The following is a 16,816-nucleotide window of genomic DNA, read 5'->3' as shown; positions in this document are numbered from 1 at the left end:
GGCTTAATAGTCGAGAACAATGGGCTCCCCGGGCAGGCAGTCGGGGAGTGGACGTGGCCTGGGCTTAACCCTCCTTGGGTCCGGCCAAGGGTCCGTGCGCTGGGGACGGGGCTTCCAGGGAGGCTCTCCCCGGCCTGGCTAGGGTTCGGAAGGTGGGACCGGGCCCAGGGCTTGAGCTCTGTCTGGCCAGGCTGGGGTGCGTGAGCCCCCATCCTGCAAGCCATCAGAGGGTCCGGGCGCTGGGGACGGGGCTCCACCGTTGCCCGGGGAGGCTCACCCCGGCCTGGCTAGGGTTCAGAAGGTGGGACTGGGCCCAGGGCTTGAGCTCCGTCCATCCGGCCCTGGGGTGCGTGTAAAGTGGGCCTTGTTACCAGGTGGTTTGTAGAGGAGGGTGCCTTTCCAGGATTCCTTATTGGCATGCTCTGTTTTGAAGATATTTCACCCCATTCTGCCAGATGGGATTCTACAGTATTTATTTTAATGTTTTCCCTCAAGGCAATTGCTATTCCACCACCTCTTTTGTCTTTCCTGTCTAGTCTTATCAGCTGATATTCAAGGGGAAGTGCTATAACTAGGTCAAGTAAAGATGGATCATGGAGCCAGGTTTCTGCGATGAAGAATAGATAACAAATTTCAGAGTCTAAGAAGGACCAGATTTCTAGTGCGTGTTTTGGGAGGGAGCGTGCATTGCAGTATAGACTGGTCAGGTGCTTGGGCTTTAATGTTGCGGAATTGGTTAGGGGGCATATGTTGCTGGTGTAGGCTATTTCGGGTTGCCTACTGAACAGAGGGTACTCATGCGTTACGTGACCTGACATCATTGGCAGGGTGGAGGGGGGTACTTTATTAAAAAGGTGAAGTTCCTGGCTGGTGTTTTTAAGGATGGCAATCCTGTACTAGTGGAGGGTGTTTTTCTGGTGAAAAAAGGGCAGGTTGTCTGGTGTCTGGTGACGGTCAGGCGCGGACGGGAGCAGATGGGCTTGTCTTTGGCATGCCTTTGGCGCGCCGCCGGCAAGCTGCAGCGCATCTGCTCCTTTGCACTTCCTTTTATGCCAGGAAGTGGGTGGGACCATGACAGCATGTCTGAAGCGCTGACCCGCGTCAGGGGAGAGTGAGTGGCATAGGGAGGAAGTGAGTGTGAAGATTGCTGGTGCTTAACCCTCCACACTAGCGGCACAAGCCGCAGCGGACCTGGGGGGCACGAAGAGCATAGGTGAGCACAAAATAAAGCAAAATAAACAGATTAAAAGTTTTAAAAGATTCTTGCAGCATCAATTAAAATACTGACCTGCCTTGGTTCAAATTCCTGAGGTTTTGGGGATCCATTTGTCATCAAATCACGCATTTACCTGAGCACACAGTGGGATACAATGCAAAGACTATGGAAAGAGATAATAAAGATAAATGCCAAAGTAGAATAGACAGATGGGTAAGAGAAGCATGTGACAGGGAGTCTTGTGATTTCTACTTATCGATGATATCACATCCGGTGCCCCAGCATCTCCATGTTGATGTTGGATAACACCAGCAGCATGATCCTTCTCTTGAGTCACTTACACTGCATATGGAGGAAGACTGAGCTTCAGGAGATATTAGTGGAGAACCTTGGCTTGCCTGCTTAGTGCAGTGTTGTAAAGTGTGTAATGGTTACCATGTGTTTCCTTCTCAGATCAGCTATGGTGCCATGGATCCACTTTTCAGTGACAGGCTTCTTTACCCTTCCTTTTACCGGACTGTCCCAAGTGAGATCCATGAGCCCCGTGGCATCGCCCTTCTGCTCAAGCACTTTGGCTGGACCTGGGTGGGGGTCCTGACGACAGATGATGACAGCGGCAGAAGAGCAGGAGAGCAGCTGGAGAGAGAGATCAGCATGCTCGGGGGCTGTGTGGCCTTCTTAGAAAGAATTAATACGGATTCCCTGCAGAACGACGAGTACTATATTAAGAAACTGATTGATGTGATCCATGAATCCTCTGCCACTGTACTGATAGTGCATTGCTCAAAAGATCACCTGGCACAGCTTATATTTAGATTTACATACTGGGACATGTATACATGGCGTACCCTGGTTTGGATAAGCACAGCCACTTCTGCATTTTTTAAAGAAGCTGTTTATTTTCCAGACCCGGGCATTTTCAATGGCACCTTGGCATTTTCCATTCCAAAAGGAGAAATTCCAGGACTCAAAGATTTCCTGTACAGTGCAAAGATTTACAATACCTCATATGATGATACACATCCAGCTCTGTCCTGGTTTAGAGCACGCTGTCAGCTTCCAAATGCGCACAGTACATTCCCCTATGGATCTGATTACCCTTATTGCAGAGAGGTTCAGACAGTGGACCAACTTCCTTCAACAGTATATGATGTCAACAACTTCTACTCCACATACAGTGTCCACACAGCAGTGTACGCAGCGGCTCATGCTTTACACAACATGATCTCATCCCAAACCCAGTCTGACAGCTCCTCAAGGGGCGAGAGTCTGAGGAAGGACTTCCAGCCATGGCAGGTAGGAGAGCCACTTTTATTTCTAATCAAATATCAGGCAAACATGGGTATTACTATTTTTGTAAGTCATAATATTGACTTTTGCATCCTGTTCTGATCAACTTCACCAGCAGTGAATTTCAGATGAGATGTACTAGCTAATTATGTATGAACTTAACGCAGCCTGCTTGTTATTTGGGGATGTGACATGTGTATAGGCATGTGGTCGGTGAACAAACTGCCTAATGATTATAAATCAGACAGGTTGCTAGTTGCAATTCCCTTCATTTGGCTACAAACACAGGGATAATGGCCTGCAAGAGACAGCAGAACACACTCCATGCTTTCACATTCCCAAGCTGGAAACATATCCTTTAAAATAGCTCATGGTCATTAAAGGAGTATTTGGGAAGACATCCAGGTAGCATGGAGCAGTCTCTAGATAGGGTGCCACTGTCAGTGCAGAACCCTGTTCAGTGGTCAGAAGGTAGGTAGTTCCCTTCTGTGGAGTCAGGCATCTGTGAGAACATAGCTCTTTCAATTGGTTTTCCAAGGAATGGGCTATAGAAGATTGATATGTTGTTTTTGTTCTTTGATGATCGTTCTGGTGAGGTCTTGTTTTACAAGGTAAAGGATCCTGTCCTTAGGGAGAGTTTGAGGCTGTTTCTTGAGGTGGTGGCTGACAAAAAGGTGAATACCATGTTTTTGAATATTTGTGCTGGGCAAGAGTCTGCTGGAAATTGTCTTTATTTGTGATTGTCATGTTTTTATTAGATGGTCTTGAGTTGTCTTCCTCCAAAGGGATTCTGTCAGGTTCTCTAGTGGCAAGCTCTTAAGAAATCGGGTCACAGAATGTGATTGTGTGGCATTTTGGTTGGTGAGCTTCCTTTTGATTGCCATTTTGTGTGTGAGGTCCTTATGGAGCAATTAGGTCATTTTTCTTTAAAAATCTCGAACAAATATATTTGGTTGTGGGTGCAGCAGCATAATACAACATAGATATATAGATCATTTTCACATATGAATTCTAGGCTCCATATTTTCTGGGAGTAATAGACACATTGTCCAATTTCACTCTGGGTCTACACAGTCTTCATCGGTGCTACCCCTGGGATAGGATCATCTTTAGCCTCCTGGAGACAGGAGGTGCCCAAAGTGGTTAGTTGAATATCTCTGATGTGTGCATCACAGTTGGAATATGAGGTGCATATGTGTCCCTCTCAACATACATGTGAAAGGGGTCCTTACGCTCGCACAGGACAGGAGTGTTTCCCTAAGTGTGACAGTAAGTTTCTCAATTTGGTGGATTGTTTATACCTTATCCCACCAACGTTCAATGGTTGGAGGGTACGGGCCCCTCCATTGTTGCACAACCCTAGTCAGGCCACCAAGAGTAAATGAGTCACTAGTCTGCTGGAGGTGGGAGAGATGTGACACCAACGCATCAAACCCAAGAGAACTGCCTGGGTTGTCTTTGCTACTGTGGCATTAGTTATGTCCTTAATAGCCTCTAGTACCTGTGACCAGAATGGAAGAATCCTCGGGCAATCCCACCACATGTGCATGTAAGTGCCATTTCCCCCTTCATTACCTCGAACAATCGTCTGTGCCGGTGGTAATAGCCTTGAGGCAAACCGGGGTCATGTACCACCTAAGCATGACCATAAAGGTAACTCCCTTCCACCTTAGGGTGCAATCCAACTCAGTCAGGTTGAGCCCTAGGTCTTCAGACCAGTTTTTGGTCTACGCAGCCTCTGAGAGAGGGGTGGGCTGGTTGAGTTTCTTTCAGAGTCTTGATAGCATCTTAGTTGTGTCCCGTCAGTGCACACATCTTCAAGTTTTGTGGTGTCCCTCATCCAGATGCCCCAACATCTGGTCTACTAGCCCAATGTAGAAGCTGTGTCACCTTGCACAAGTCTATTGGATGAAGCAAAAAGTCATTGGCACATTCATCCCTAGATTTTGAGACACAATTATCGTACGGCAGTCCCAGTCAGAGAATCACTAAACCCGGATATCCTCCGTCCATCAAGACAAGTGGGAAATCTGGGTTCCCAATCTCTGGGATGAGAGGGGAAGAGTTTATTGTCACCCCCATGTCCGGACTATAACATTCCAATGATGTAGGGTTATCTCAGTAATCCAACAAAGTGGGCCCCAGTGTGCCACGCCCTAGGACACAGCCATTACAGCTGGTCAAGTGGCATCCTGCTGGACTCCTGTTTGCTCACATCATTGAAAAACCATGCTATGGCTGAGGTTAAATGGGCCGCTAAAAAGTAGCATTCAATGTAAGGCACGCCCTCCCCTGAGCTCCTGACCAGGAGAGATCTGGCAATCCGCTGGGGTTTATCATTCCCTATCAATATCCACAGGCTTCGTGTTACGGATGTCAATGTGCCTGGAGGGATCTGCATTGGCAAAGAGCTGTCTCGGCAGGAGAGTAATTTGGGGACAATTAATCCTACACACCCATGAGAACTCAAAGCAACCCCATCTGTATAGGTCTTCGAAAAGAGTTGTCAAAAGTGGGGACACATTGCAAGCAAATACTTCTGTGTTGAGCCAGGGAGAACCCACTTCAAGATAGTTCACTTCTCCAGAGGCTAGAAAAAAGCTGTAGTTCACTGCAACATGTCAGCTGCCTTCCACTTTAACTCTCAAAACCATTACCTGTCATTTTTTGGGAAATTATCTTGAATCCCGCTACCTCCCGGATTAGTGAGAATAAGCATGGGCGAATTTTGCGGATCTCGCGTTCGCGAATTTTGCGGATTTGCGGATTCGCAATCCGCAAAATCCGCGAATTCCCGCGAATTTGCGGATTTTTTTTTTTTTGTGTTCGCCCGTGTTTCTGCCAGTTCGCGAGGGTTTTTACAATTTCGCAATTTGCGAACTTACCTGTCGGGTCGCAAGTTTTGCGAACTTGTTGTTTCTACATGTCCAGCCTGTTTGGGACACTCTTCTTCATCACTGCCACTCTCTGTCACCACTGCCACTCTCTGACTACTCATGCCACCCTCTGGCCCACCCATGCCACCCTCTGTTTCATCACCACACCCTCTGGTTGTCCAGTGTACATTATTTTCGGCAAAGCAAAGCACACCTTCCCTGCCTCAAGTGACCTGAATTTATTTGGGGCTGATTAATGTGTCACAGAATATTTTTTTAGCTGGCACCTGCTTCCTTAGTGCGCCCTGATTAGTGATCTTTTGCACTTGCTAAGTGCTTTCATTGTTGCAAAATTAGTTACAACACCTGCCCTGCCCCAACTGACAATAATGAATTAGGGGCTAATTAATGTGTCACTGAAAGAATTTAAAGTTCCAGCCTGGCACCTGCTTGTCTGCTCCTTTAGCTGTAAATCAGGACCTTTGTGGCATACAGTTAAGGTCAGAGCAGGGTCACACAAAATAGTTGCAAGCAGGCAACCGAATTCTGGAGGGCCCCCTCAGGAAGCACTACAAAGAATCGTTACAAATCATGAGGTTGACCTTTTGCACCTGCTCATTGCTTTTGCTTTTGCTGAAATCGTTTTTCGTTTTTTTTCGTGCTATTCGCGGGGCGCGGCGTCGTGCGAAACCGACCGCGGAAGCCGCCAATTCGTGCGAATGAGCATTTTATTTTTTTTGCGGCTTGTTGTTTCGCGAGTTTTTTTGCAGTATTCGCGAGCCGCTTGCAGCGCAACACGCGAATTTACCCCAAGGTCGAGTACGGGCGCGGCCATTTTGTTTCCGTGACGTATTTCCGTTTCCGCCCGCTATGTATAATCTCGCGCAGTAAGCGCATTGCGAGTAGAGGTTCGCACGAGATCGCGCGGGAAATCTACAGGTTCGCACGAGATCGCGAGGAAAATCTCGCGCGAACTTTCTTTCGCGCTCGTGAACGGGCGCCGGCCATCTTGTTTTTAATTCATTTCCTGTGTCTGGGCATGGTGTTTAATCCTCTTGGTATCTTTGCCATCCTTTGCTTGTTTTCAGTTTTTTTTTTACGATTTTGCTTCTTATCTATCCCTCTCTTTTCCTAGCTGTATATTTTTGTCTTTTCTGCTATTTTTCTTTACTTTTAAACTACTTTTTTAAACTCTTTTCTTTTCTTCTTCCCTATCCTATTCTTTCTTAATTTTCTACTTCTTCCTACCTTACCTGCCCAGACCATGGTCAAGCCAGGCGCCGTGAAGCTGCCCAGGCACTTGAGGGCCGCAGCGGCGGCGGGAGTAGTGCTGGACCCAGTGGCAGGACAGCATGCGGGAGATTGAGGGGGGAGCAGGTGACGCGACGGGAGATATTCAGCCCGGAGGAAGTGGGCGCGCTGGTCTACTTCGTCCAGCGCCGCCTGCCCAGGACCATCGCGGGAGGCGGCAGGATCGCGGCCGGCGGCTACAACATGCGGGAGCGCCGGAAGCGGTGGGAGAAGGTCTGCTGGGCCATATCCCACCTCTACGGGGTCCAGCGCACCTACAGCCAGGTCACCCATCGCTGGACGGACCTCCTGGACCGCGAGCGCGACCTGCTGGACCAGCTCGGCTTGGAGATCCCCGGGCTTGGTGAGTAGTAGTAGCCATTTAATCACTCACTACTATGATGTTTTCTCCTGCTCTGTGTTGTTGTATTGCAAATATTTGTTTTTTACATGGAGCAAGCCAATAATGCCGCTGATGACGATTACATTGTAGTTAAATTATATTTCAAAATCTTCTGTGCATTTCAGGTGCACTGCTCTCCTTCTCAGTGGCATTGCTACTATGCTTATTTGTTTTCTATTTCGTGGTCTCATTGGCCTGAGTAACTATTATGTATGAGTGTACTTTACAGAACTGCGTAATGCTAGACACTAGGGGGCAGATTACATTTACAAGCCCCTTGCGCCACGTTTACGTTGCCTTGCGTGACGCAACAGCGGCGTAAACGTGCCGCATCCCTGCGAGTCATTTACAGCATGACGCATCTAGGGAGATGCGTCACGTTATAAAGCCATGGGCCTGCACCACAATGGGTGCGTTCCTAGTACGCAGGGTGGGCGGTCCAGCGGCTGTGCGCCTCGCAAAATTGCCTGCGTGAAATGTACAAGATTTAACGCAGGCACTTCTGCGACGCTGCTACGTCAATTCAATTCCTTATGTCTGCTCGAAGCAGGCGAAAGGACTGACACAGCATGTTAAGTATTGGGTGGCCCTGAGCATTACTGGAGTTGCATTGCGTTGGCGACGTGACTCCAGCGATGCGCCGCTCTTACGTGACGAGATGCGTCACGCAAGTGCCTACCCTTGCGCCAGGGCGCGCCGCATTGTAAATGAGGCACATCTGCCGTGTCGCAAGGGTAGTTTTGCGTGACGCATTTGATCTGGCGCATCTCTGGAGAAGTATGCCCCTAAGGGGCAGAATTGCAATTACCGTCGCATCCCTGCAAAGTAGCAGGGATGCGCCATTAATTGTGCGGCCCGCTACCACCACCAAACATGGTGCGCCGTATTTGCAATGCGGCGCACCATGGGCCCAAAACGTCACCGAAGCTTTACTGCTGGAGTTGCGTCGCAACGATGGCGCAGCTCCATCAATGCTCTGGGGTACCCTATCTCCCCAATGCTGGGTCAAGCCGTACGTCTGCTTCAAGCAGGTGCAGGGTTTGTGTGACGCATCATTGTCCTAAAGGTGACTGATTGATATTTTGTAGATTTCCCTCAGCCACTATTAGGATGTGTTCCAGCGCAGGAATGCCCTCCCTTGCGCCGGAACGCCCCCTGATGGCGCAGGGCTTTATAACGGGATGCATCTCCCAAATGCGTCACGTTGTTATAATATTATACGCCGCACCATGGCGCCCTTTTTTGTTTAGCTGCTGCGTCACAAAAGTCACGCAAGAACGGCGCAAAAGAGCCGCAAGGGCTTAAATCTGCCCCTTCCTTTGTAACCCTGACAATAAGAAAAATAGTGGCGGTGGATTGATAGTTTGACTATTTAAATGACTGGTAATGTAGCAGGCAACTGTTAGTGTTGTCACTGATCTGACTGAAATCACAATGGAGTTTGTCTGTCACTTTGCGTCTTGCCTGCGGACTGCTGCCTGCCAGTCCTAGGTGAACGTTTCAGTACTTTGTTTAGTGAGTTACGTGACTTTCGAAGTCACAGGTCCGCAAATAAATGAAAAGTAACCATAATCAATATAATTTCGCGGAAATATTTTGTTATTGTTCTTTTGAAATATTTGATTTGGTTGACATTGACAAGCAACAATCATCCATGTTTTCTGTTCTTTCTTTCATGTTGTACGTCAGCTCCCCCCAGGGGCGAGAGGAGGACACAGGAGCAGCAGGCGGCGGATGCTGTTCAACAGGGCCAGGATCGGGCAGGCGAGGGCTCCTCTGCTGGCCCCAGTAAGTTTTCATTTAAGACTAGTACCTATTTTTCCTAGCGTTCCTCATTTGACTTTTTTCAAAATTGTCTTTGCTCTTCTTGTAGACTGTATCTAAATTCTTATCCTGCCTCTACTATGACTCCCTGTGGTATTACTAGATTATTCTTATTAGTCTGTCTGTGTAGCTAACTAAGATTGCACGGTTGGCGAAACTCCCATGATTCTAGTCAGCAATAGCTCTATCAACTTAGTGCAGTCCTCTGGGATTGTCCATAATGTCTTTTGAAGTGTTCTATCTGGACTCATGCTTGCAAAAATTGCAAAACCTTTCGCTCAGTCACTCTAGTCTGGACCAAAAAACACAGATTGTATTTAAGTTTAAAAGCTTTATTAAAAGTAAACACATTTATTAAAATCAAGTCATAATAAAACTAAACGTTTAACTGATAATGGAAAAGTGGTTAGTGCTGACGATTAATTGAAGACATTTCTTGTGGTCGAGCCGAGCTCTCACCTGGTTTCAACTTGATCTTGTTGTTAGAAGTCCATCTTCTGTCTGTGTGGAGAAAAATGGTGCGTGTTAAAAAAACAGCCTTCATCAGTTGTGCCAAAAAGTGCAGCAAGACAACCTTCCCTGGAAAAAGGGACATTTTTTTTTTAACTTTAACGTAGACAGTCACAAATTACATTGTTTTCACATGTCTTCATTCCTAGACCAAATACTAGTGACTAGTGAGTGCTTTATTCTAACATTCTTAAATGTACTTTGTAGGTGGAACATCTGGTGGCGGGGCCAGTGTGGAGGTGGTGGTGCTCGACACGGAGGCGGAGGGCGATTCTTCAGGGGAGGAGGCGGCGGCTGTGAGAGTTGAGACGGTGGTGGTGGCGGCCAGAGGTAAGCTCTTATATATTCCTTACTTATTGAGATTGAAGACTAGCTGGGAAGGCAAGAATATGAGATGCATGGCTGGGTGAATGATGAAGCAATGATGGGTGGAAGGACAACAGCCTGGGTGGGTGACACAGAAACTGTATGTGTCCATATACCTGGATCATGCTACTATCTGACTCTTAGATAGCATATGTGTATCTAGAGCAGGGGTACTCCTAGTACGGCCCGCGGGCCGGTGGTGGCCCGGCAAGCCTTCCTTGGCGGTGCGCAGACCTTGCAGACAATCACTGCTCCCCCGGCCCCCACAGAGCAGAGGCTTTTTTGTATTTCACCTGTTAGCGCCCCTGCATCTCCACTCTGACAATCACTGCTCCCCCGGCCCCCACAGAGCAGAGTGGAGATGCAAGGCCACAAAGAGGTGAAATAGAACAAAGCCTCTGCTCTGTGGGGCCGGGCAAGCAGTCATTGTCAGGGTGGAGAAGCAGGGGCGCTAAAACAAACAAAGCCTCAATAATATGTTAATGGTCTTTTAAAGACCTGTTAAGTACTTTGGTGTTGTTGTCTGTGTGTGCGCGTTGAGGAAGCGGTCTCAACCCGGGCTGAAGGCTGACACAGATAGACACACACACAGTGAGATGACAGAGGGGGAGGGAGAGGGAGGGCAGGAGGGAGAGAGAGATGGAGGGAGGGCAGGAGGGAGAGCAGGAGGGAGAGAGATGTATGTAAATGCTGGGTCTGGTGGCTCAGTGGATGAGGGCATCTGCTGCAGGGACCTGTGTGCAACCTCATGGTCACAAGTTATCGTTTTGCTTTAGCCCCGCCCCCTCTGACTCCGCCCCCACCAGTGCGGCCCTCGGCCCCAAACTACACTGTAAATGTAGCCCCTGAGAGAAAGTTTGTGAGTACCCATGATCTAGAGAGAGTAGACGGTCAGTGGATGAACTAAGTGTAACTTTGAAGAGCATGTAACACTGCACCCGCACGTCCGTTCCAGTGTAGGAAAGGCAAGGAAAAGAACTTTTAATTTTGTCCAAATACTACCATAAATAGTAGCAGTAGTTTGTATTGCAAGCACTGCATAGATCCGGTTATTATGGTGGCCACTCCCTACCTCTCTTAATAAGTTTAGTAGTACTCAGTCATTCATGTGTGGATGTATCACTGGTCACTCAATAAAAAGCAAAGCACCTAAAGTCATCCCATATATAAGCAAAAACATCCCATGTGAAGTGATAGATAATCAGATTATTTATCTTCTTCAATTTTCCATTTCTAGTACTCATTTCCACTGTAGGGTGAAAGTTAAATTAATTAAGCAGTAGCCCTTGAGTTGTAACAGAGTATTCTCAGTGCCACCCGTAATAGAAAAGTAAGAGCTTCACCACCTGCATGTACTGGACGGGTACAGTAACGCAACGGCAACGCAAGTCTAGGTCACTCCTCATGGCGTGCGTCTCTTTTTCTCGGGTGCAAGTTTACTGCGCTGGCATTATGCCGGCTTGCAGAAAATAACGTACCAATTTTCCAAAACAAGAGATAAGAAGAAGAATAAGACTGGTGTACTTTCATAGTCGACTCCAATGGAAGTCCACAGTGCTCGTAGAATTTGTTCCTTAAACTCCCACTAATGTTAGAGCAAGGATGAAGAAGTGTGAGGTTAGATAGATACTGGCCTCAATAGTTATGTAATGCGCTTGCAAGTTGCTAGTTGTACTGCAACACAAATTTCTCCTGAATGATTGAGTTAATCTTAAAGAGCATTGGTTACAGACTATGTCTTTCTTTCTTCATATAGGTTCTCCTTCCAAACGAACAAGGAGGAAGGAGCTGGCTAGAGCGGCCCGGCAACGGAGGATCGAGGCCACTGTTGCGGAATATCGGCGGCTGGTGGCCCTGGAGGACGTGGAAAGTGTGCAGTCGACAACTACAACAACGTCGTCTGCATCGGCCTCCGTGGCCCCACGGGCTGCCACCCAGCACAGTGGTCCACCCAGACTGAGCCGGGCTGCCAAAGGCAAACGCCACCGCCGAGCAGCAAGGCCAACAGCTGCCTCTCACAGGCATTGCACCTGCAAGGCAGTGAAGGCACGCCTGCGCCGCACTACCCTGATGGTGTCCCGCCTTCAGCAGGAGCTCGCTTTGCTCCGCGAGGAGCATGATGCCCTGGCCCAAAAAGTTAACAGCATCCACCCATAGTGTCCCTTGCCCCTTTTTTAGAGACTTTTGGGGGGTGGGAATTGGGAGTTGGGTTTTTGGGGACTTTTGAAGGACAATCGTTGGGGTTAGGGAGGGTCTTGCAGGAGATTATTTTGTTAGGGATATAAATATACTTTTTCAAACTTTATCTGAGCATACCTGTTTTTTACTGCTTGCCTGGTGGGTGGGGGTTTAACGTTGACTGTTTTCCTGAAAGTTTAGTTCCATTTTCTTCCTTTAAGTGTAAATGCCCAAATGTTTTCAACACTAAGTGCCTCTCACAGACTAAGTGAAGTGAATCCAAGAGTCCTAGGACTTTAGTAGTACTACCTTCAGTCTCTCGTCTCTCGTACTAATACTCCATTATACCCCCAAACCACCAAACGCTTATCTTACCTGTAATTTGTGTTTGAAAGTAGGGCTAGACCCAGGGCTGGCTCCACGGGAAACACCGAATAACGTTGGCAATCTTGGTCGGATAAAATTTCCTCATAGCGGTGGTACTAGTGGTGTGACACAGTGGCAGTTGCATGCCTATGAAAAAAAAGAAAATGAAATCTGGTTTGTCCTCCTGAGCAATTCAACGGTACAACTGAGAATATAGCAGGTGACAGAAGTACAGTAGAGCAGTGCCACATTGTAGCCTAACAAATGGTAAAGTATAAGTACTAATTCGGTTGAAGTTCTTTCACATTAGCAATGGTTCTTTGTCAAGCAGAGTAAGAATATATCCTCGGATTTCTTCACCAGCCTGTTGCTATCACCTTATCCTCCCCACCCAGCAAGTGTGTGGATTTATTGCTGTAATAATAATTTAGTCACACATCAATCAAAACCACACAGCCCGGGGGAAGAGGGTTAGGGTTTGAAAAATGGATGGGTACGGGGGTTTTTGGGAAAGGTTTTGGGAGACAAGAAAAAATAGCACAGCATAGACAAACTATTGTGAACATAAACAAATCTTTGGGTACAAACCTATCCATCAATCTTTGAAAGTGCATGCACTACTGCATGCATGTCAGTGAAAAGTAAGTAGTACATTCGACAACTGTGGAAAGAAAGAATGCGACAGTACAGGGCCTGTGTGGAATTATTGATAACGATATTCAACATAAGGTCTCTGTAGCCAGATACCCGAGAGCCTTGCTGGTCACTATAAATCCATTCACAACAACACTCAATGGGGTTGGTCTGGAAGGTGTCAGGTTTACTCCCCGTGATCCAGTCGATGCAAATATGGTTCCACCTCCAAATGTCACCAACACCCAGAAGTGTAAACACAGGGTGTTCGAGCCATTACGCGGGGGAGAAAAATAACAAACTAAAATAAAAAATGTGGGATGGATAAAGGTAGGGTCAGCAGGGAAAGGATACCTGTAACAGAAGACAAGACAGGCATCAGTGAAGTGCTGTCCTAATACAAGGGTACTCTCATATAGTCTCACTAAATAACCAAGGAAGTAGACAAGTACCTGAGCACCAAGAAAACATGACCTTGGATAGGAAATACTATAGCCCTTCTGCCACAATCTGTGAGGAAGGCCTAAGAAACACATAAACATATAGTTAACGAACACACTCCTGTCGCACCAAACACACTCGCGTTATACTAAGACATCAAACCCACTACTCACAACATACCACAAACATGGTAGAGGACTCAATGTACAAAGGGGGTTCCAAATAGTCAAAGCAAAGATGTATGGTCCAACAAAAAGGAAGAGGGAAACGGTAGTGTGTAGGAAGCAAGAACTACAACACTGCGCTCTCTAAGTAATGACCCAGTAGAGAATCTTTGGTGAAGGTCAAACAGAAAAACGTAGTTGCTGTTGCGACCACCACTGAATTCTGCCAACAACACACCCCACGGTGCACTACACAAAGAGAACTGGGGTAGCCTGTAGTTACCTCACTACATGCCCAGTTATGGAGGTCCTTTGAAATACACAGTTATACAACGGAGACGCGTAGTTGTCCTTACTACCGCGCTCCGTTTTAATAGTACAAAAACGCTCCCCGATGTGAACGCTAACACGTGGTATAGACCGCCACTGTGCTCCGCCACACACAATTCAACCAAACAGGAATTCATCAAAGCTAGAATTCTGTTAGAAAACAGTCACAGAACCTCCCTTAACAATCCGTTCAGGCAGTAATCAGCTGACCGCACGGGCGGCCGAAGAGTTTAGAGCGGCTTTACCTGAAGACGCGTGAAGTCCGTCTACCGCCAAGGACAGAACACGGAAGCGCTCCCCACTGAGCCTCAGGGGGGGGGGGGGGGAAGGTGATAGTCCACAGGAGACACGATAGAAAAGCATGCAGAGCGTCCGCTCTCATGCCGGTGCAGAACAGAAACCAGAATAACGCGCAACAGGAAGCGCGTCTGTTCCCCAGATAAACTTCCTGCAAGTCTCCCGCCTACTCATGGGAAATGTAGTTTCATAGTACGGTAGGCGCTTAGGGGCTGCGTAACCTGACAGAAGGTATAGTAGATAGAAAAGGAGAAATTGCTTTTTTTCTAGGTGTCCCCTCACTCACCAGGGTTGCCCCTTGGTGACATGCTTCATCATTGGGGCCATCCCAGTCCTCTAAGGCCTGGGGCGTGCTGCGACTTGCGAATTACGTAGGAGCACTTACAAATGACTATGTGTGGTGCAGATGTGATAGTGGAGTGGACTAAGTGATGTGTTAAGGGATCAATTTAGAAGCCTAGAGAGAGCCAAGAAATGCAGTCACAGTCAGAGAAAAAGGCAAGGGATACTGTATGTATGTGGTTGTAGTGGTCCTCTTGGAAGTGGTAAGTAAGTTGCCTGCAGAAAAAAAATCCTCCTATTAGCGGCACTCCTCCATTGCAGCCGACGCTTCGTCCATCGATGTTGGTCACCAGAAGACACCCTGTAAAAAAAAGCACAGCATAGACAAACAATTGAACATAAACAATTCTTTGGGTACAAACCTATCCATCAATCTTTGAAAGTGCATGCACTACTGCATGCATGTCAGTGAAAAGTAAGTAGTACATTCGACAACTGTGGAAGAAAGAATGCAACAGTAAAGGGCCTATGTGTAAATTATTGATAACGATATTCAACATAAGGTCTCTGTAGCCAGATACCCGAGAGCCTTGCTGGTCACTATAAATCCATTCACAACAACACTCAGTGGGGTTGGTCTGGAAGGTATAGTAGATAGAAAAGGAGAAATTGCTTTTTTTCTAGGTGTCCCCTCACTCACCAGGGTTGCCCCTTGGTGACATGCTTCATCATTGGGGCCATCCCAGTCCTCTACGGCCTGGGGCGTGCTGCGACTTGCGAATTACGTAGGAGCACTTACAAATGACTATGTGTGGTGCAGATGTGATAGTGGAGTGGACTAAGTGATGTGTTAAGGGATCAATGTAGAAGCCGAGAGAGAGCCAAGAAATGCAGTCACGGTCAGAGAAAAAGGCAAGGGATACTGTATCTATGTGGTTGTAGTGGTCCTGTTGGAAGTGGTAAGTAAGTTGCCTGCAGAAAAAAAATCCTCCTATTAGCGGCACTCCTCCATTGCAGCCGACGCCTCGTCCATCGATGTTGGTCACCAGAAGACACCCTGTCCACTGCCTGCCTGATGCTGAATTGTGGCTCGCTACTGTGAAGCCTGACTCCATCCTTTTTTCCCCATTGCAGAGACTGAAACCCGGCCTGTAATTATTCAACGAAAAACAGGAAGTGATATAATATTACAACACCACTGATAAATAAATATAAGGTATGTAGGCTGTGGAGTGCAAAAAGTCACAATTTGATTTTCCTAGTAGACAGTACAATATTTTTGAAAGTGCGTACTCTGAGTCACCTTTTGAAGGATAAATAAGTATGGGCAAATGAATGTAGCGGATCTTGCCCCTCAAGCTAGGTGTACTGTAAACTGTGTTTTAGAACAAAATTAGATCTTCCTAGCAGTGCTCCCACCCAGACCCTTACTAAAGCCAGTCGCAAAAATGTAGAAGACCCCCAATCAAATCTCAAAAAACAAGGCCTAGCAGAAAACTGGTGACAAAACTTACTTTGAAAGTAAAAGTAGGCCGAAGTACCCCCTTCCTAATTACCCATTACCCACCGTGGATTGCATTCAAACCACTTGCAAGCAACCAAGCAAAAGTAGCCATAGCCAGCATCGCTCCAAGACTCGAAATCCCCCCCACTCAAACACATGCAATAGAAATACTGCTAACCCTAACGAACCCTAAGTTAAGAATAGTGGCAAAGGCTTTCTTTAACTATGCCAAATCCCCCCTTTCCCACCATGGATTTTCTTCAAATGACTTGCAACCAAAATTACACATTCTCACGAGTGCTCTAAGACCCCAGAACTCAGTTGGAAAAATCTAGAACACCCCGAAACACATGCAATCCTGCTGCTAGGGCTAACCCTAACGAACCCTAAGTTACAAAAAGTGCCAAAACTAAAGGCTTTTCCGCGCGGATTTTGTCCCAACCACTTCTACCCGGTATTAGACCTTCCCAGGAATGCCCCAAGCCCCGGCAACCCACCCGCCAAGAAGCATAACACCCCCAAACAGGCCAAAAGCAAAATCTCATACTTGCAATATTTCTGGGCCTTCAGTCCAAACGCGCTGCGTAGCTAGGCCATAAGTCGGGGTTGGCACGACGGATTTCCTGAAAAGCAAATGCAATCAAGATTAGAGTGTCCCAGCAGTGCTCCCAGACCACGAAACTCACCCACAAACACCAGGAAGCCCCCCAAACAGGCCCCCGAAAACGCTACATAGAGCAAAATGTCAGAAATAGCCAAAAGAAAAATCGGCCTGGATTTTGTCCCAACCACTTCTACCCGGTATTAGACCTTCCCAGGAATGCCCCAAGACCCGGCAACCCACCC

At 47.3% G+C, this 16,816-nt stretch overlaps 1 protein-coding gene across 1 annotated transcript in view; it reads left to right on the top strand.

The window, feature by feature from the left end:
* Nucleotides 1–16,816, top strand: part of LOC147738151 (vomeronasal type-2 receptor 26-like) — a 249,576-nt gene that overhangs the window by 63,925 nt on the left and 168,835 nt on the right. The window lies entirely within an intron of this gene.

Source organism: Lissotriton vulgaris, chromosome 1_1 (genome assembly GCF_964263255.1).
Source record: "Lissotriton vulgaris chromosome 1_1, aLisVul1.2, whole genome shotgun sequence".
NCBI lineage: Eukaryota > Metazoa > Chordata > Amphibia > Caudata > Salamandridae > Lissotriton > Lissotriton vulgaris.
Note: the sequence above shows the minus strand (reverse complement) of the source record. Positions and strands in the feature narration are given on the sequence as shown.